Source organism: Phlebotomus papatasi, chromosome 1, assembly GCF_024763615.1.
Source record: "Phlebotomus papatasi isolate M1 chromosome 1, Ppap_2.1, whole genome shotgun sequence".
Taxonomy (NCBI): Eukaryota; Metazoa; Arthropoda; class Insecta; order Diptera; family Psychodidae; genus Phlebotomus; species Phlebotomus papatasi.
In genome coordinates this window covers 77,199,898-77,220,878 of record NC_077222.1, presented here as the reverse complement: position 1 = coordinate 77,220,878, position 20,981 = coordinate 77,199,898, and the positions used below count along the sequence as shown (strand labels likewise).

The 20,981-nt window shown below is 30.8% G+C and overlaps 2 protein-coding genes across 8 annotated transcripts in view; one reads left to right on the top strand and one right to left on the bottom strand.

Annotated features, from left to right (window-relative positions):
• LOC129803882 (uncharacterized) overlaps positions 1 to 20,981 on the top strand; it is a 211,136-nt gene that overhangs the window by 113,030 nt on the left and 77,125 nt on the right. The window lies entirely within an intron of this gene.
• Positions 1 to 20,981, bottom strand: part of LOC129803928 (uncharacterized) — a 103,377-nt gene that overhangs the window by 79,707 nt on the left and 2,689 nt on the right. For all 4 annotated transcript variants that reach the window (XM_055850820.1, XM_055850830.1, XM_055850812.1 and 1 more), the window contains exon 2: positions 11,709 to 12,128. The gene's annotated coding sequence lies outside the window, so the exon portion shown is untranslated. The remainder of the gene's footprint in view (positions 1 to 11,708; positions 12,129 to 20,981) is intronic.

Genomic DNA, 20,981 nt, shown 5'->3' with positions numbered 1-20,981 from the left:
ATGACTTATCTTGAAAAATGGAAGCATTTTATAAAGCTTTCTTTAGGGCTCGAAAAGACTCAAGCTAGTCCTAAAGAATTTATAGCTTGTAAAAATTGGCAATTAAAATGTATCCTAAAAATACACTGAGGTCTTACGATCATTGATGAGAGGTCATTTGCATAAATTTATAGTACCTGTAATCCTTCACTGCAAAATTTTACAGGATGAATATTTTCGAAAATCAACCTGAAACTATTTTAGGCCCTTATGCCCTAGACATACCTACGACTTAAGCAGAGGGACGGGTTTCCCATCAGTTTTCCACAAACTAAGCCGTTTCTAGGCATAAACCGAGAGACGAATTAGTCGGAAACTGATGGAAATATAGTCTAATCATTATTTTGATTATAATTGCGTAAAGCCGTCTCTCGGTTTCGGTCGTAAGTGTGTCTAGGGGGTTATTGTCTCTTATGATCATGATCGACCTATTAGAACAAACACGATTCAGAGAATGAGATCATAAGGTGAATTTAGTTCTTTTTAGAATAGTTAAGCTATTCAGCTACCCTAAAAAATTAAGTTTGATTCATACCATGCTAATAGGTCTTCCAGAAAGACTATTGATTTGTTGTTTGCTATCAACGAGATGCAAAACAATCTTCTAATGTGTCAAAATGTTGATGATTTTTCAGCTATATTCGTTGAAATCCCTTAACGTTGTCGAGCTACGCCATGGAAGCCAACTGAACGGAACTAAATTCTAAAACTGATCTTATATTGTCATAAAACTGTACTAAAACCGATTGGCAATGTATTTAGATACATTCTTATCCATTATGTATTATCAATCTAATTATTACGAAAAACACTTTTAAAAAGTTTGGGCCCAATCGCAGGGAATTAGATTTCGTGATGATCACAATTAATGAGTAAGAAACTCACTTAAAAACCTAATATAAATCGTACCTGCTGTTTGTCAATTAATAATCATTGTGGACAAATTAATTATTCACTAATTTGACTAATCCTATGTACTTGGCACAACAAATGCTTAATTTGATCATAAATCACCCTTAGGAGATAAAATGTGACTAAATGTAATTCTACAATTTTTCCAACTGAAATAGTTGTTCTAACAATCTGATAATAGGGGTTTATGTTGTCCCACCCGCTTGTACTTTAATCTGAAAGAGAGTGACTTTTTCAATATTTTTCTTAAATCCTCCTATGTGGGTCGTGTACTTTCGATTTTCTCACAGTCTCTCCTATCTTCTTGTCAACACTGAACACGCACCAGGTTAGCCCCAATAAAATGGTATTAAGGGGTCGTATCATCCATTTTGATTATGCAAAAAGGAAATTCAAAGAGAGAAAGTAATATGTTATGTAACTGACCATTTCACCAATTCTTAGCTTTCTTGTAATTTATTTAAAAGTGCACTTTCTGCTGATGAAGTCACATCTAGGTGAAGGAAAGACATAAATTACGAACGAAAAAGAAATTCACTTAAAAACTAATGATTATCCTAAAATGGTTCTCGTATAGAAACCGTTGAAATTAAAATGAATGATTCGATTAAAGTGAATGAATGACTTCGAAGTACTAATCTTTTTTACAACATTTTGCTTCATGTTCAACAATTACAATTTAATGGAAAACTCTTTGTAATATAACATGAAATTGCACTCATTGTGTGGCGCCAAAGATCTTATACTGCAATTCTTTGGTATAAATTGCAAAAGTTTGAATTCATTCTTATATTAATTCTAGCATATTTATATTTTCTCCTTCATCATATGATTTACTCTCCTTTCTTATTGCATTGAAGGAAATATAGAATTGTCGGATAGTGCTGAAATCGCAATAATTTTCATGTCAATTCACTTCCTTTTTTCTTGGTTACCACGAACAATTTAATTTCTCAGCAAGTTTCTTTTTTTTTTTGTTGATTTGGCAAATGGCCAAACAAGTTCATATATTGGTACGTGATATTATCTACATATTGTGAGAAATTTTTGTCCAAATGGAGCATTTTGACACTTCTTGACGTGATTTACGTACACTTTGACAAGCAATTTGCTTCAAAATGTGTCATTTGGACAAGAGTGTCTTAGGGCGTTATCATACTTGCACATTAAAATTTTAATGTGATTCACATTAATTGTCGCTTGTGAGCGTCCAAATATGTTATTTGTGTCTTTGAGTGATTTAATATTTGGGGTTTTTCTATTTATTGATAAAGAAGTGGATTGCAAAAATAACTTTAAATTTATCTAAAGCATAAATATTTTTCACATTAAAAAATTAAAGAGAAAATCGCATTAATTTTTCGCATTAATGCTATAAATCAATTTATATCAAATTTTGCGGGCCAAGTCTACCTTTTTATCAACAAATAGATCAAATTTTGAATATAAAATGATTCAAACATACAAATTACACATTTGGACTCTCACCAGCGACAATTAATGTGAATCATATTAAAATTTTAATGTGCAAGTGTGATAACACAGTTACAATGTGTAGTGGTTTAAAATGAGGCACAAAATTCTGCAACCTCAGAAAACAAAAATTATAATTCCGGTAAAAAATTCTCATTTGACTATTATTGCCAGATTTTTGAGATGAGAAGAAACTAATTAAAGAGCGCTAAACAAATTAATACAGTGGGAGAATTGAAATGAATTCTAAAGAAAGGTTAAATTTACACAAAGTGGAAAATCGTCGTTAGTAATGAAATGTAAAGGAGATTCGAACTCGGGACACTTGCATCATAGTGCGAGTGCTCTACCACTTGACCCATTGAGTGCCCGTGTTCTGAATTAAACTATTCTATATTACGCAGATCTCCATCCATATATAATTTTCATTTCACTGTAAATTTTCGTTTGCCTTAAATTATGTTATGAAAGACCCAAAGGCTAAGTTACTAATTTTAGTTCATTTTTTTAGTTTTATACCCCAAATTTCGATTAAAACTTCTTCCTTCCCTTTCTTATATTCAGCTCTAAAACGAATTAGCTTTGAATTTATTTTCATCTCATTCTTGATCTTTACCATCTTCCCCTATGCGTCTATCGCCGTCTCAGTGTTAATCCTAAGGACCTTGACAGACATGAGGATTAGCCGAGAGACGGCTTAGCGTAATTATATTAGAAATAATGGTTAAACTACATTTCCATCATTTTCCACTAAGTCGTCTCTCGGCTTAAGTCGTAAGTGTGTCTAGGGCATAACTTTCAGGACCAAACGGTGGAAATGTCTCCTCTAATTGTATGTTTCGATTTCGCAACAAGTTTTGCTGAAGATGGTCCAAATCGTGACCGAAAGGTTTGGGCAAGACTAAAAAAGTGTTTTTCTATAGGGTGAAAACTTTTTCGCTGGCAAATACCAAAGATACCCCCTACCAAAAAATATATTTTGCATTTCATTGGACCTAGGCTAGTCAAAACGATAGAGCAAGATTGCCAAGCTAATCTAATCAGCTGTATAGCAATTTTATATTAATCGTTTTTCCTTTAAGCACCACCGATGAATTTCCAATTATATCCACTTGGTTTACACTGAGAATCTTATTAACAATAGGCTTGTTTTTGATTTAAACTTGTTTTAAATTTTGATTTTTTGGTGTTGGTTTTTGCCAATTATTGGAGCTTGTGTTTTCGAAGTCAAAAATAATTAGAGCTTGTAGTTTTCTGAGACAAATGAAATGGTCTGGTTTGTGCTATTTTGTAGGGCATTAATTATCTAAGAGATTAACCATCAGTACTGTGTTTGTTTACTTCTTCTCGACAAAATATTTTCAATGTACCACCATAAAGAGTACACAAATTTCTCAGGTTTGCAATTTAGGGAAAATAGTTTATATCTAGTTGCGGATAGAATTTAAAATGAAATATATTATCGCTTAGCTGTTAGTGACAATGACTATAAGAGTCTCAAGTTATCTTGAGACGTCACACTGAATACTTGAAACAACAAGAATCTTATCTTCTTAATTTTCCAAAGTCATGTTGTCTAGCTTTGCATTGTATATCCTCTAACAAGACAGAAATTTGACATTTTTTTTTATAAAGGGATGAGGGGGTTTCATGTGACCTAAATCAACTTTTGACATGTTCTCAAATTGATTTCTGACTTGAATATCTTATTGTGAAGAGAAGTGCTTTAACTTTCGTCTGTAAAATATTCAACAACATCTTTCAACTTGTAATTCTTTTGGAGTTTCGCAATCTTAAGATCCCTAATGAATATGCAATTATGAAACATTCACCGTTGTTCGACTATTTCAACAAGAAAACTATTAGAGATAATTTTAAACATCTATAAGAATGGAGTAATAGCATATAGCTACATTAAGTCTACATTTGCTTATTGCTTTAGTTTGCTCAACTGAAATAAAATTTTTATTGGGACTTCCATGAAGCAGTTCCTTAATTATACTCAATTGCATTATTCCAAAATATATTTTAAACTCAAATCATTTGTTTCGATAAAATCAGAGTCACACCTTATGGTAACTTGGGCATCACACGCATTATTAGTATTAAAAGAGAAATATTAAAAGTATATAAATAAAACAAAAGAAACTTAAATTATGCCTGAAACTGGAAGATATTCTTGAAAAAAGATAAATGAAGAAATTACAAGGCATTTTACTAGGTTTTTTTTTGATCCAAAAGATTTTCTTATCATTTTTTGAGTTTTTACTGGCCTAAGTAAAATTTTTACTAACCAAAAAGTTTATCTATAACAAAATATTCAAAAAATGTCTAAAAACTGTCAATGACAAATTTTAAAATTATTATTTATAAATTATTCAACGAAGTAGGGGGCAGTGGGGCACCTTTGAAAGTGGGGTACCTTTGAAATTGGGATTTTTCTACTAACGTGGAACTGAGCCATATCAAAATATAATTTAGCTTCTCAAACTGTTTGTGCAACTAAATTATATCACGATAAGGCTCTTTTCTTTAAAAATAGGTGAAAAACCCCATTTTCAAAGGTGCCCCACTTTCAAAAGTGCCCCGCTTCCCCCTATCGTTGACGGGTATTACTATAATAGAATGGGATAACCATTAAGCTTTAAATTACTTAAACAAGTTTACACTTGGAGCCGTTCCAGTTTCTATGTTTTTTCAATAGTATTATTTAGCAGGTTATAATAAAATAAAACTTAGGTATTTATCCTAAATAATTTAAGTGATAACACTAAAGGATTTTTGAAAGATGCCCTAATTTTTGGTGGTAAGTTTCCAGCCAATCTTTTGAATTGCTTAAGATTTTGATACTTTTAAGCATCGTTCATTATTCATTTCAAAACCGAAAAGCAGTTTTTACGTCTAGTTTGGAAAATTTGTAAAAATTATCTCGAAATTAAATAGTAAATTTTTAAATGTCAAATATTGTATTTTTAATTCGAAAAAAATGGTGAAATATTCTAATGGAAAATTAAAAAGTTTGGGGGAAGTGGGGCATCCTTATTGGGATACCTTTAAACTTGGTCTTTTTTCTCTCATTTTGAAATGGAGGTGGACTTTACCATGATATAATTTAGCTCGATAAATCAATTGTGAAGCTCAATTACTTTGTCATAAGCCTCAATTTCCTTTCAAAATAGGGGAAAAAGACTAATTTTAAAGGTATACCCCAATACAAAGGTATCCCATTTCACCCCATGAACAATCTCTTGATATCTCTCAGATATAATTTTCCTGTATTTCTTACAGTCCACAATGTAATTTTTCACTGACCACAAATGTTTTTACCATTTTTAAATTCCTCACGATAATTTATTTGTTAAAAATTAAAGCTTCCTTCAAGTTGACAATAAAGTGCAGTAGCTGTACCCATGCCACTATATTACTCTTCAAAACTGTGATGAAAATTTTACTAGTTTCTGTAACTTTAACTTTATGATCTCTTATTCCTCATTTGCCTCATTTAATTATGCAATGAAAATTTAAAACATGGATACATTGTAATAAAAAACTTCTTGTTTGACTATCTTTAGTCTTCATGTCACGTGTAGTAACTATATGAGTAACACAGATCGAGCATTTTCATTTGGATGAGCTGTGCAAGGATTGATTTGTACAGTTTTATCTCGCTTACGAAATGTACTCATGCAAATGCAAATTCTGTCCAATGTAAATGGATTTGCCTCAACAACCAGGCGCCTCCGTAGCACAACATGACAAATAGCACAACCCTCTTGCACGTATGAGACTCAAATCAAATTGCATAGAAAAGAGAATTTTCTCATCTATTAAAGTTCATTTTCACGTTCACATGAACACTTGAACTACTATACAAGCATGGTATGTACAGCACTTAAGTGGAGTTGAATGTGATTTGATTAAGAAAAAAAAAGACAGAGTAAGAGGTAGACTTAATGAGAAAATATCTACAGAATCTTGATTGAAGGAATGCATTCTCAATGGAAGGACGACTTGGTGGAATATTTTCAGAATTCTCTTTTCATCATCTTACCCTTCCTACTTCAAAAAGAATTTCTTCACCTTTATCCTTCAAAGTGAGTGACCATAAATGAGATATGATCCAAAGTTATTAATCTTGATTGGAACAGAGAAAAAATCCTTCACAATCAGCAACCAAGGATGTCCATATTTTTCAAATTAATCTTCTTTTTCTGTGAAATCACATAATTTATCATTAAAAAGTTTTGATAAAACAGCAAAAACTCAAACTGTGCACAAGAAAATTTAAACTTGTGGCAACAATATAGTATGGACTATATACAAGAAATGTTATACATTATGTGTTTTTCCATAAAATGTATAGAATAACTTATGGTGAATTTATAGAGTCAAGTTGCCTAGTAGAATGGCTCATACTTGAAGAAAGTCGACTCTATACTAATGAAGACACATGAAAAGTTTCCCACGTGGTAAAGTGATGAAAATGTTACCAATACAGTTTGCAGATATAAGATGAAATTTTGTCCACCCACTCACTGTCAATTGATATAAAGTTGGTATAATTAGTCAAATTGATAAAAACTACCCTGAAACTGTCTTTTCATCATCAGAACTTTTATGATCATGAAAAAGTCGAATATATTAGTTGATTTATAGTTTTGTTTTTCCCATTTTCATTCCAGAATCGTCAGTGAATCTATGTATATTATATATTTATATCGTATTAGTACACATTACACATGTGTGCAAAACTTATGGAATTTTGTTATTTGATCTCAAAGAAAGAACGCGAATTAACGGGTACCGGGGAAATCCCGAAAGCTAAAATCCCGAATTCTTAAAATTATTCTACACATTATCCTTCATATAATTTCATCTCGTTCAAGATTTTGAACATTCGGGATTTTGGAGTTCAGGATTTTGGCTTTCGGGATTTTGGCTGCCTCCGGAACTAACATACCGTAGATGCGGATTACTTTGGCCCCTGCTCTTCGTAAGCTTTTCTTTAATTCTAGAACTTGGCATATGATCTTCACCGATCCGGAAAGGTAGAACAGATCGATGAAGACCGCATTCTTAAATAATTAAAAAGAAGCTTACGAACGGCAGAGAGATAAAGTACACTGTATGTAATATTAATACTCAGGTTTTTTGCTCTGTTTCGTCTGTTACCAGAGCTCAAGCGGGCTGAAATATCGAATTAAGATCTGCAAGGACCACACAAGTCAATCTACGAAATATATTATAGCCTTCATTTTACCCAAACTATGTTTAACCTTTTAAGGACAAATGGAAGAGCTGTATCACTAAAACAAAAACTATTTTTTTTTTGATTATGGAAAGTTATTTTGTCCTCTAAATTCTCAGAAAAAAATTATTTTCTTTTTTGAGACACCGCCGTCTCACTCATCCTAAAAGGATTAAAATTATTTTTAGACTATTACAAAATAGCATTAAGAGAAATTGGGCATCTTTGAATTGGGTCACCTTTGAAATACGACGTTTTCCTCTTAATTTTTAAATGGAACTGAACTTTACCATGATATAAATTAGCTCCAAAAACGAATTGTGAAGCTAAATTGCATTGTATTGAGCCTCAAGTCCATTTGAAAATAGGCGAAAAATGCCTAATTTCAAGGGTATCCCAATTCAAAAGTACCTAACTTCCTATACAGCAGTTTTCTTCAGTATCTAAAAGCTACTACTACTGAACATTTTGTTTCACCAGTTAAAAACTTTTTTTTATAAACAATGATGAAAGTTAAAAACACGAGATTATGAATTATTAATCCTCTAACAGTGTTTTCTTTAATATGCGAAAAAGTTCTAAAACAATGTTTTCTAGGATAATTATGATCCAATAAAGTCGAAAGAACCATCCATTCTTCATTATATCTTTTAGTTTAGGCGCCAGATGAGAAAATATAAATTTTTTTGGAACTCTTTTTGCTTCTTAAATTCACATTTTTAAGTTTTTTTTTTAAATTTTTTAAATAAAATATACAAAGTAGTGTGACTTATCTTTCAGTAAAAAAAAATTATTTTAGTCAGATAACCTTAAATCGGTATTTTTATGGAAATTGGAAATGAGTTTTTTTGCACAATAATTTTTTGTTGCTTTTTCTCTGACCTGCCCCACAAAAATTGTGATAGCAACTAAACACAGAGTGAAACTGAGTTCAGACTGTCAAAAGATGTTAGTAAGACTATTACCGAGGATACTATAGTACTTTTAAATAAATCAAAACTTTGTAATCGCAGTAAATGTGATTTTTGTGAAGACCGTCTTGAGATGGTCTTATCTGTTAGTTAGAGGGTTAATTTGGGATCAGTTAAGAGCTATTTCATTTTTTTTTACAAAAATTAGTCTAATTCAATTAAAAGGTTGTAAGGAAAAATAAAATTTTCATTTTACTTTATTTTTATAAATTAGCTCAACTTTTTTACTGTTTTATTACTTTTATATGTTTAATATAATATTTGCTGATAGATCACACAGTTCTGTAATATATCTTTATAAATCATATTTTAGGGTTGGTCTTTAAATTATGATATGTTTTATCTAATGGTGTCTATACACTAGAAGGAATTTTCGTCAAAAGTTGATTTTTGTTTTTAAATTATGACGTTTCTGCCTCCAAGGATAGGGGAAATTTTCATTAAAAAAGCATTTTTTAAAGAAATGGTTCCAAGTGTGTAGAGACAATAAAAAAACTTTTATTTTAACCTTAAATGTAAAAGTTTTTTTTAAACCTTGAAGTCAAATGCTATTTCACAATATCTGAATGGTCTAATCTGAGCTAAATCGAATATATAGTCAAATCTTTTCAAGTTTTTTTTTACAAATTTTCAAACTGCTTTTTTTAATTTTTCAATATCAAATGAAGCATGACTAGCCTATAACTTAAAATGCAAAATCTTTTATTTTAACAATAAATATTGAGTTAAAGTCGTTATCTGAGAATTGAAGTCGAAATTTAATTTAAAAAAAAAATGTAAGCGAAGCATTGTACAGGGAGTCCCAATGCACATATTCGGAACCGAAAAAACCGCGCGAAATTTCATTATGCATTCAAAAAATTTGCATACCCACAGGAGATGTTTTTCAAATAAGTCGATTGTAAAACGAATTCTGCGCAGAGTGAAAGTAGTCAGTTGCAAAATTAGTCGTTTTTTTTATGAAATCTCTTTTGAAACACGCAGTAAAACATTTTGTAAAAAAAACAATAAAGAGCAACGAATAATTTTCAATTCAACCTTCATGGTCGATACATAGGGTAAATGTGCCAAATTCCGGCCAGCTTGCAATTTCAGCCACCTTTTTTGTTCCTTGAATTTCCATGAACTTTTAGATTTTACGTACTCTAGAGATTATACAATGCCAAAGAATAACAAAAAATGTAGCTTCGACAAACGAGATGACGTGAAAAAGATATTGGAAGAATTCCCGAAGGGCAAGGAACTATGAGAATGAAGGTGACCGGAATTGGGCACCAAAGCTATGTCTATATTTTTATTCATTTTAAAATGTATTAAGAATGATTTTAGAATAAATAAAGACAGCAAACTCTTTACAAGGCTCCAAGCAACACTCTTTCAGCAGAAAGAATAAAGAAAATCAATTTGTATTTAAAATATTACATTTCAAACTTGAGACTTTGACGCTTGCATGCAACTATTCCGAAATTTGGCACACTTACCCTACTACATTGACTTTACTTACTAAAAAGGCACAGCCATTTTATTTTTGAAATTTTAATACATGATTCAGGATTTAAAATTAGGCCTGACGAGTATTTCATACTGATCGTCTTTTATTCTAATTCTAACATATAATCAAGTTTATAATTAAAAAATATGTTTCTTACACTATCTTGTACTAAAACATTTTTTTATGATTATTTAGTACATGCCTGTACTAAATGCTTAGTCTCATTTAAACAAATCATAACTAAATATGAAATATTTTTCAATGCAATATCTCCACAGAATTTTAGAATAAAATTTCTGTCTATCACTGTACTTGCCCATTCATAGCTTATAGTGTTATTCTTAATGATAAATAAAGCTCCTTATATCTCGCCATTCACCGTAACAAATGTGTCCGAATTTGTATCATCTTTTTGTGTGGAAGGCTCCAAATAAAGTTGTGAGTCATGAAAAAGAATCATATAAATTTTATTCCATTTGCGCGCGTATGTATTTGACCTAAAGCGTTGTGGATATATAAGGAGAAAAATTTTCTTCTTGCATCATTTCTTTTTATTTTTGTGCTATCCTATAGGGGTTGTTTTTTTTTTCCTTCGTCAATTGAATATTTAATTTGGTGGCTTGGTGAATCCCTAAATATATCCCTTTGAGCATCTTCTCTTTCTCACTTATGTAGCTGTGGAATACCATGGTGAAAATGATCTTGAGGGAATATTAACACAAAAGCTCTGTTTGAGCATCCCACCCGTTTGTTATATACATATATTGGATAAAATTCATTCACTTCAACCTACAAACAACCCCAAAATTCCATCACGATGGAATTATTTGGAAGTTATTAGACATCTGTCTCTCCATCATCTCCTAATCACTCAATTGGAATTTCTACAAGTATGTTGGCTTCTGTGACAAGCAATGAAGTATTACATATTAGTTTAGTATTTTCGTTCTTATAAAATATGCAAAGATGCTGTCATTAAATTTGCTTCGTTCTCTGTCACTCATACTGACAATCTTCCAATTTCGTCGGAGTAAATTTTCATGGTGAATTACCAAAATGTGCAAAATTTCAGGATTGGCAAATTGTTCGATTTTGATATGTTTGATATAGAAAAAAAAGAAGAGTTTTCCATCTCTTCAATAATTTATTTTTAAGTGGGCAGAAAAAAATGTTGAAGGGAATAAGTTTGAAAACCTGGATTTAAAGCGAACATTTCTATTTCCTCTAATTTTGTATTTGAGTTCTGTTGCAAAATTCACCTTGATACGTGAATGTAATTTGGCGAGAGAAAAATTAGATAAAAAGATGGAGGAAAAAAATGGAAAATCATGGCAAAATTGTTGATAAAGTGTATTGATAAATTTGTGAAATATAATTTCTCAAAATAGCAACCCCTAATTAAATTCCATGCTGTCCGCTCCCTATTTATTTTCTTTACTACATGAAAGTATAATGTGGAAAATATATTCATGGAAAATAAATTGAGTCAATATATTGCATGCTAGAAAAATTATAAAAACCTTTCTTATACTGTCTGATTTCAATTTAGATTTAAAAATTATATTTTACTTACACTTGTGAAAATTGATTTTGTTATCAGCTGTCCAATTTACAGAGTTCTCCCTTTCTGTTGGTTATTTTCTTTCACCCTTGATTTTTCTGCTACTTTGCTAAATAAGTTATGAAGTGCTGGTTTTCTTTTCTATTTCTTTTTTTTTTCTTCAGTTTTTCCACATTGATTAACTGTCAGAAAAATCACTCTCTCACCTTTAATAGTTAAATTATACACCACTTATGTTTAGTCACAATAATCAATGTTTTGTCATAGAAATTATTATCGGTGTATTATCTCACTTGAACTTTGGTCTAATAAGCAAACATGGTGAAAATTCACTTATACAACATTAATTAATTTATATTAATCATTGAAAGTTGATATTAATTAAATACACCACGTAATTTTCTGATGGGTTGATTTCGTGTAGATTTTGTGCTGAAATGAAAGAGACGGCAAAGGGAAAGAGAAATAAATCAATAAATCTAACGAGTCATGATTGTTTGATAAGTAAGGTGGATTATAGTAAATAGGGTTTAAGTGTTAAACCACAATGAACAACATTTCCAGGGGCGAAAATATTACAATAATAGCAAGTTATTGTGTTTACTGGGAGTGAAAGTGTTAATTATATAGATATATTGTGTTCTTTTTTATTGATATACAAGAAAACCCAATTCGTGTTCTTGATTGAAATCAAGATTGTATGTTGTCGATAATGGAAAGTTTTCTGGCTTTAATTTTAGGATTACCTAATGAACTGTTAAAGTCAATACTTATTGATATTCTTAAGCAGGTTTTTCAGTTTTTTTTCGTTTAATTTGTCGAAAATAACATTTTCTTAAAGAAAATTTTCCCGTGATTCTCCAAATGTACCCACTTATCCGCCACCGTCGTAACCACTATCCCGCCACTTTAGGGGGAAGTGAAGTACCTCTGAAATAGGGCGTTTTCTTCTATTTTCAAATGAAATTGAGCATTATTTGTAAATTGTGATGCTAAATTAGATTATGATAATGCTCAGTTTCATTTATAAATAGATTTCAAAGTTACCGCATTTCCCCTTACATATTTATCAATATTTTTGAAATACAAAATTTTTATGAAAAATTTACAGTAAATTTATATGCAATTATTTAAAAAGAAAGACTACAAATAGAATTTCATTGTAGTTCTATGAAAATAATTTCACATGAGTTTATCATATAATATCTCAGTTATGTCAGAGAAGAAACTTTTGATAAAAATGCAGATACTAAATTCATTGTTCAATACATAATCTGTCTAATGGAAACGTGCAAACAAGACGAAAATTCAATTGCAGATCTGTGTTATTTGCGGTAATTAAAAGAAGTGGCTGACGGAATAGTAATTTTTAATCGTGTCGAGGCCTAAAATTAAGTTTGTCTTGCCCAAAAACGGGCCACGTCAATGGCAAGCGGACTTGCCGACATCAAATCCCCTATTCTGCATGAAGCTGCAGGGGACAGCGGACAAACACACGGGGGTGGTTTGGATCACCCCACAGTCACATAGGATGTCACATTCGGAGAATCTCTATACGGAATAGTAGGAAGAGGTTTCTAAGAATTTTCCTTTTTTCGCCATTTCAAAATCTCATTAAATTTATCAAATATTTCTATCAATATTGACTATTAAGGCAAACTTTATTTAACAGAGAGAGACTAGATTCACTTGAAATATATTAGAATTCTGGTACAATTAGAACCATTTCCATACGATTATAAACCGGTAATGAACTGGTTATTGAACGATTTTCTTTTTACAAATAAATTTGAATCGGTTTTGAACCAATAACCATAAAAGATTGCAGTGGAGAAATACAATTTATAAAATGCTCGAACTCGTGAGAATGATATGATCATCTTCTCTTAAAATTAATCTGTTAAAATATATTATAAATCTATACAAATAATGAAAATAGAGGAATAACAAAAGTCATGAGTGTGATAATTCCTCAAATCGTTTGTGAAACGTTCTTTAAAATCGTTTTTAAGTGACTAAACATAATTAGTTGCCTAAAAACTTATAGTGCTATTCCAATGAAAAATTAATATGTGTTTTCATCAGTACTTTGCTGTTCTCAAGTGTTGCTGCATTATCGACTTTTCTTTGTGCTATATCCTGTCTGTTCCAAAATCACCAAACATTCGTGACAAAAACCAGGAGGGGAATTCTGTAACGCTCTGGCAATGCCATATGACAAATTGGGTTTGAATCTCAGGAGAGCTTTTTCGAAAATGTGATACTGTAGTCGTGACATTGCCATTTCAGCCCACGTGACATTATCAGAAGTCACATATTAGAGATTTCTGGCAATTAAAATGACAATGAAAGTTGTTAAACAAATCAACTAAGACAGACTATATTTGCATAATATCACTATGTAAAAGCATTTCATTAAAAAATCAGTGAATTGCATTTTCGAACTCATATGATATGACAAAAAAAAGCTCGATTGGCATTGTTAGGTTTCGAACTCACGCGTTACAATGCCACGAAAATTACAGAATTCCTCTACAATAGGGTGAAGTCATCACTTATGGATGTTTTACACTTATGGTTAGCATGGTAAAATCTTAAGTTCCTACCTCAGACAGATTTCGAAAAATAATAAAATTACCAATTTATGACGTGATTCACAATTTTGTGATATTTAGAAATCTGTTAAAATTTTTGCAAGCTGTCTATTAGGGTATAACGTCCATAAGTGATGACTCCACCCTACAAAGAAAAGTCGATAAAGTAAAAACACTTGAGAACAGTCAAGTGCTTCTGCATAATCGATTTTTCCTTGCATTGGTTCCCGTTACTACTTTTTGACGGGTTTAGAACACCGCGAAAATAGTCGAGACAGGAATAAATAAAAGTCAATAATACAGTAACACTTGAGAACAGTAAAGTGATAAAAAAAATATGTTAATTTTTCATTGGAATTGCACCATTATTCGAGATATCTCTCATTAATAAAATATTGTTTTCAAAAATACTTAAAATGCAAAATCTATATGACCTCTACGGTTATTTATAACTAATCTATTATTTCAAAATTTAAAGTGACAAATTTGAATAGAAAGACATCTACATTTAGTGTAAAGTCAAAGTTCAATATAATGAGGAATTGAAATAAATTTGCCACTCCTTTTTTTTGCAAAACAGGGCGAAAATCTACTTCTCCATCAAGAGATATGATAGATTGTGTCCTTCTGTTCTTCTTTGTTTCCACTATGGGTGTCCTTGTACAGTGCTCAGTGTGGAGGAAACGATTGTGAAGCGATAAATCAAATTACTGAATAAATATCTTTGGACAAGTGGATACCGGGGACGAGGAAGTTGTCGCTAAAGTAGCAAACAATGTCTGACATGGAAATAAATCGATAAAAAAAAATTGATGTCTCTAGCGATAACATGAAATTTTCTCATATTTGACATAAATTTGGGATTGTCAGCTACATGGGAGGCAGCTAGATTTAGATTGGCTCTTGGTGTATGTCTGACCAACTTCCGGAACTATAGGGACATAGTGGGAAATCAATGAAGGAAGCCCATTCCATATTGACTACAATTGAAAGCGACTTCTTCGACAATTCTCTTATATAAGAAATATCCAGCCCAGATAGATATGGAGTGTGAGAGGGAAATATGGATGTGTACATATATTTGAGTAGATTGATTTTTACACGCGAAGTCAAACGGAAACGAGGAAAATGTTCAATTTGATATCGCAATTGGATAAGACTTGTCGGATACAGGCTCAAAATTTCATTTCGTTAAGCACCGAAATTTGCATGCTTCCGTCAAAGTGAATGTTTCACGTTTTTTTTTTTTTTAACAAGCCCCGAATCACTTCGAATTCTAATTCAGGCTCTTCAAATAGATTGGGACGAGTATTACATTCTTTTTCTCTCCGTCAATATGTCCTACCTGAAGGAAGCTGGAGGCATTGTGTTGTTGAATCCCAATCCAAAAATATCAAGAAAAAAAGAAGAAATGTCTTGATAATTTTGTCCAATTGAGGCTAAAATTGTCCAATTTTAAAAATTATTCAAATTTACATCTTGTTTTAGCCATTTGTAACAATAGCCGTATCAGAGACGGCAATTTATTACCTCTTAACTGAATGCGTAATCGTTCAGATTTGTGAATTCTTATACTGCGTAAATGATGCACTTGAGCAGTAACATTTACTAATGTTGCATATTATGGTGGTTCAATTAGATAGAGGATGAGCATAAAATTTATTATATTTACATTGGAATATATTTACATAGGGGGAGGTGGGGCTACTTGAGCTGTGGGGCTACATTGTTATACGATTTTTTCGCATATCTAAAGGCCTCTACACATTCGGAGCAATTTTCGTCAAAAATTGCATTTTTGACAGAATTTTGACATTTCCACCCATAGCATTGCAGGCAATTTCTTTCAAAAAAGCATTTTTTGACGAAAACTGTTCCCAATGTGTAGATGCCATAAAGGAAAATGGGTTTTAACACATGATGCAATTTAGATCGACAAAACAAATCATTTATCAATATAGCCCTACAGCTCAAAGTAGTCCCACCTTCCCCTATATTGCTCCTTGGAAATTACAAGGGGCCAACTCACTTTTTGACGATTTTGAGATTTTAATGCACTCAGACAGAGAATTTAATCAAATTTCAGATGATATGAGTCAATAAATTTCGTTATTAGAAAAGTTTTTCAAAATTTTACTCTTTACGATTCCTTGCGCGGTTTTGTTTGAAGTCAAGAGGCACAAAATAGATTTATCGTTCAAATTTTTGTGAAACAAAGGACTAACTCAAGCAAGTTGATCCCGTGTCATTCTAATTTCCTGAAAATTTGCGCATTATTTAGAATGACAAAGAGCTAACTTATAAAAAAACATATTTTGAAAGGTAAAAATATGTATGTTTCTATTCTAATTATTTATACAAAGTTGAATCTTTCATGCTGTCTCCTGAAAAATGTCTCAGATTGAGTTGGCCCCTTGTAGTTTCCAAGGAGCGATATATAATGTTTCAGTGAAATGGGAAACAATTTTTTGCTCAGTAAATTGGTCAGGAGATTGGTCAATAAAAAATTTCCGTTTTTATCAAACAAAAGAGTAAAACGTTGCAAAGTTATTATAAAGCAAATTGCATAATAGTTCATAATTTTTACACTTTCCCTTTGCCTAGAAAATTTCAGTATTTTTGGCTGAATTAATAGATGCTAATCAATATTTACCAAAATACTGCCCTGTCCCCTGTTCAAGGGGTATAATTACTTCCAATCCTGAATGACAAATCGTGAGATATAGAGAATTTTCTTTCCAGTTTCTTAATAATAAGGCATTCTCAGACCATCTCGAAAATTATAGTGAAACGATATTTGTATTTATTTTAACTTATTAAAATTTGACTTAAATTTAAAAAAAAAAATTTTTTAAAGGAATAATGGGAAAAAATATAATATTAAGTGTTTCGAAGCCAGAGTTTGTGCTGTGCGAAGTCTGCGAGACTTCCCTTGCTTCCCTTAATATAAAACATATTGGTAAATAAGTCACAATACTGAAGGAAAAATTATTTTTCTTGGAAATATAACTGAGGCAATGTAAATACAGAAATTTTATAAGAAAAAGGAAGAAAAGAACATTTCGAAAGATTTGGAACCTAATTAATAAAAATTGCATAATATTTTTCGAAAAATTATAATAGAGAACTTATCGTCGCTTTTATCAAAAACTGTAATAATTTACGTTTCAAAAGGACATTGCCTCACTTTATTCATTGTTCAGTGAAAAGTGAAGTCTGAATGTGATACTTGGAATCACAAGTAACGAATGAATAACTAAGAATATATTTATTTAGTGCAAAAAACACCAAAAATGCTTTATTTTTTACCGAAAAATTATCATTTCTTAAATTAAATACATTTTATATGCAGTTGACACAGTTTCTGATACTAGCAAAGATATCTGGAATTAAAAAAAAAACGATATATGAATTTTTATAACAACAGTATACCATTGAATCATGTTTTTTTCTTTTGGAGAATTTAAATAGGCTATCTTATATCCATTTGTACAAATTTTGCTGGTTAAGTTTGACTTTTTAGTTGATTTTCATTTCAACGAACTCAACTAAATTGTTGTACAAAATTGCTTCGTGTAGGTAGACAATCTACCATTTACTAAATTTATCCACATTAGGACAAAGTTCAAGAAATAGAGCAACTTTTTATGAGTTCTACACGGAAGTGAAACCCACGTTTAGTAAAACAGTTGAGAAGTTAAATTCATAATCGGTGTATGAAATTGTCTCAACATTTCCATTTATTAATGACACAATTTTCTGATTAAATATTTATGTCTCATAAGAATTATAAGTTTTATCATGCTTATCTATCTAGAGAGGACATTTTCATTGCAAGTATAAAAATTATTTTTCTGTTCAGGCTTAAAAGGTTTTAAGATGTGCTACAATGAGTGGGTTGCAAAAGTTTTTGTCTTAAAATTACACTAGGAAGTTTTTTTTTGGAGTTTCACGTTATAGATTTATATCATATAAATAATTTGTTAAAGGCTTTTTAAATAATGATTAATTATGAATCAACCACTGAGAGCAAATAATAATTTAAAACTTCAATATTCTTCTGAAATTTTCGAGGAATATCAACAAAAATTAACTACCACGTTAAAAAAATGTTTTATAACACTAATATAAAAGCAACAAAAAATATAGCACATATAAAATTAAATACTATTGTGTAATTTTTAATGGTTTCTGAAAATCCTCTTAGCCAACTCTCCAGTAGCAAAATCCATCAAATAAAAGAACTAATTAATATTCAAATAGGTTCATATAGTCCAATTAAATTGAGCTCTACTCTATTTATAAGTTTAATAATAAAAAGCCTGGCCGTAATAATCCTGAAAGGCTATTCGAAAAATGGTTTATTGGATTTTCAATTGGATCGTCAATTCCTGTCATTCAATTTTAATTAATATGGATTTTGACTTTATTCTTTTCATTTTCACAAACAATTTGCTTTACCATTCATCGTGGCATGCAATAAGTCGAATTGGACAAAGTGGAACAATTTCCATTTGTACTCCAAACGAAATTTTCAATAAGTTTGTAAAACAAATCCTTCTCTATAAGAATAAAGGAAATTTGTGAAATCTGATTCTATTGTGAAACTTTTTTCCTAGTTTTAGTGGAAGGATTTTCATTTAAGAAACTTTAAAAAAAAACCATTACAAGCCATGGTTCACTTTAGTTTTTGCTCTCGAAATATTTAAAGCATATTCGCTAGATATTTATTGAACACGGTGAAGGAAGGATGAACCTTACCAAGTGTTATCATTTGCACAAAATTAGTTTTATGACAATGCTAAAAATTAATTTAAATTAACACTAAACCTACCGACCGTTTTTGGTCGTTTTTCCTAGTGCGCTGGGTCAAATAACAGACCGCGTTAGGATACTCCAAAAAATTTTTCTTGGAAAACAAGAAAATATTTATTGTATATGGACTTAAATTGCTCTAATGTGTAGAGGTCATTACATTACAAACATCTCTGGTTCACATCTTCTTTAGGTCACGAGAAATTCTCTAATATTAATAGCGTTTGAAAAGCAAAACGGGAGCTTAGACTTAACTCCAGAAACCAACACTTGGCTAGAAAATCAGAATTTTAGAATAAAAAAGTTATAAAAGCCAATTAAAATGTTCCCTTTTGGTCAATAAATATCTCAAATTTATCTTAAATTTCTTTAAATTCATCTTGGGATACAAAATTCATTCATAACTGCATAATTTTTGCACTGGAAAGAATATTTTAGAACAATAGTGATTTAGTATTACCCTTTTAATTATTTACTGCACAAATTTGTTTTTAATTACCGATTATAAATACTAAAACACTGAGTGTGAAAATTCATTTTGTGAACAGACCAAAGTTTCTCTATTGGGTGTTCTGTCAGTATTAGTTCATTACTATTGTATACCAGAACTTTAGAAGAACATGTTGAATATGTATTATTATTCGAGTGTTAATTGCCAAAATTAAAACTTCGTAAATGCACTTGTAGCAGCTACATAATGAAATTGCAGTAGTTGTAAATACTCCATTTTTTATTAGTTTTAAAGGGTCTATATCAGTAGATTTTTTTTAAATGCTTTTTTTTTTAAAGAAATTGCTTCTAGCTTGGACGCTAAAGGTGTCTACACATTATACGAAATTTCTATCAAAAATGAGCTGCAAGAAGTGTCCTTCAAAAAAAAATTACCTATATTGGTATGAACTTTTGACAAAAAGATGGGTTTTTGTTTAATGTGTAGGCAATTTCTCTCAAAAAACATATATAATTCAATATAATTTCTATCAAAAATTCTGAATGAGGAGAAGAACTTGTAATCAGGAGCATTGACAGCTCCTTCTAAATATTCCACTCGCGATGAGGCTCCTGTTATAATATAAAATGTTTTTGAGATTATCGCGTAAAACATTTTCCCCGACAGCAAACTGCGAATATCACATACATTTCTATTTGAAAATAAAGTCATTGTTTTGAGGTTATATTCGCGAATTGCAGAAAATCAATTGAGGCCAAAAAATTTCCTTCCCATCCATATTGTAATCAATGGATAATAGAGCCACTGTATTGAAGAATAGATAAAAAAAAACTCAGATGGATTAATTTCCGGCAATTTCTAGAGAAAATCAGAAGAAATGTTTCTTCAAAATCAGATCGAATTCCACCAGGAACGACATCTGCAAAAAAAAATTCTTCCTCTGCATTTTTGGGATATTTTCCACAAAAATTCACTAAATACTATCCCAGGAAGCTTCCATAATCTCTTTTCTCACTTTTTTCAGCAGTGCAATAAGAAATTTGCATGAAAAATAACCATAAGAAGAAAATGAGCATAAGAGACTTGGGAAATGATAGCAATCTGTCAAAAAATTTTGAAGGAAAATAAATCCAATGTGGAGGCATTTTTCTTCAAAAAGTCCTTCAAAAATAAAGATTTTTCTTTTAAAAATTTTTGAACTAATTTTTGATGAAATCAGCTGCAATGTGTAGGCAACTTAAGACTTGAAGAGAAAAAGACATATATGTATTCATGCGCTAGAGAAATGGTAAACATTGACCTAGTAGTTTAGAAATAAAAATAAAATGTATATCGCAAAATTAAGGGGTTCCGTGGGTCAAACAAACTAAAAAAAACTGAGTATTTGCTTTACATCTCTTTTCTACATATAAAAAAATTTAATTC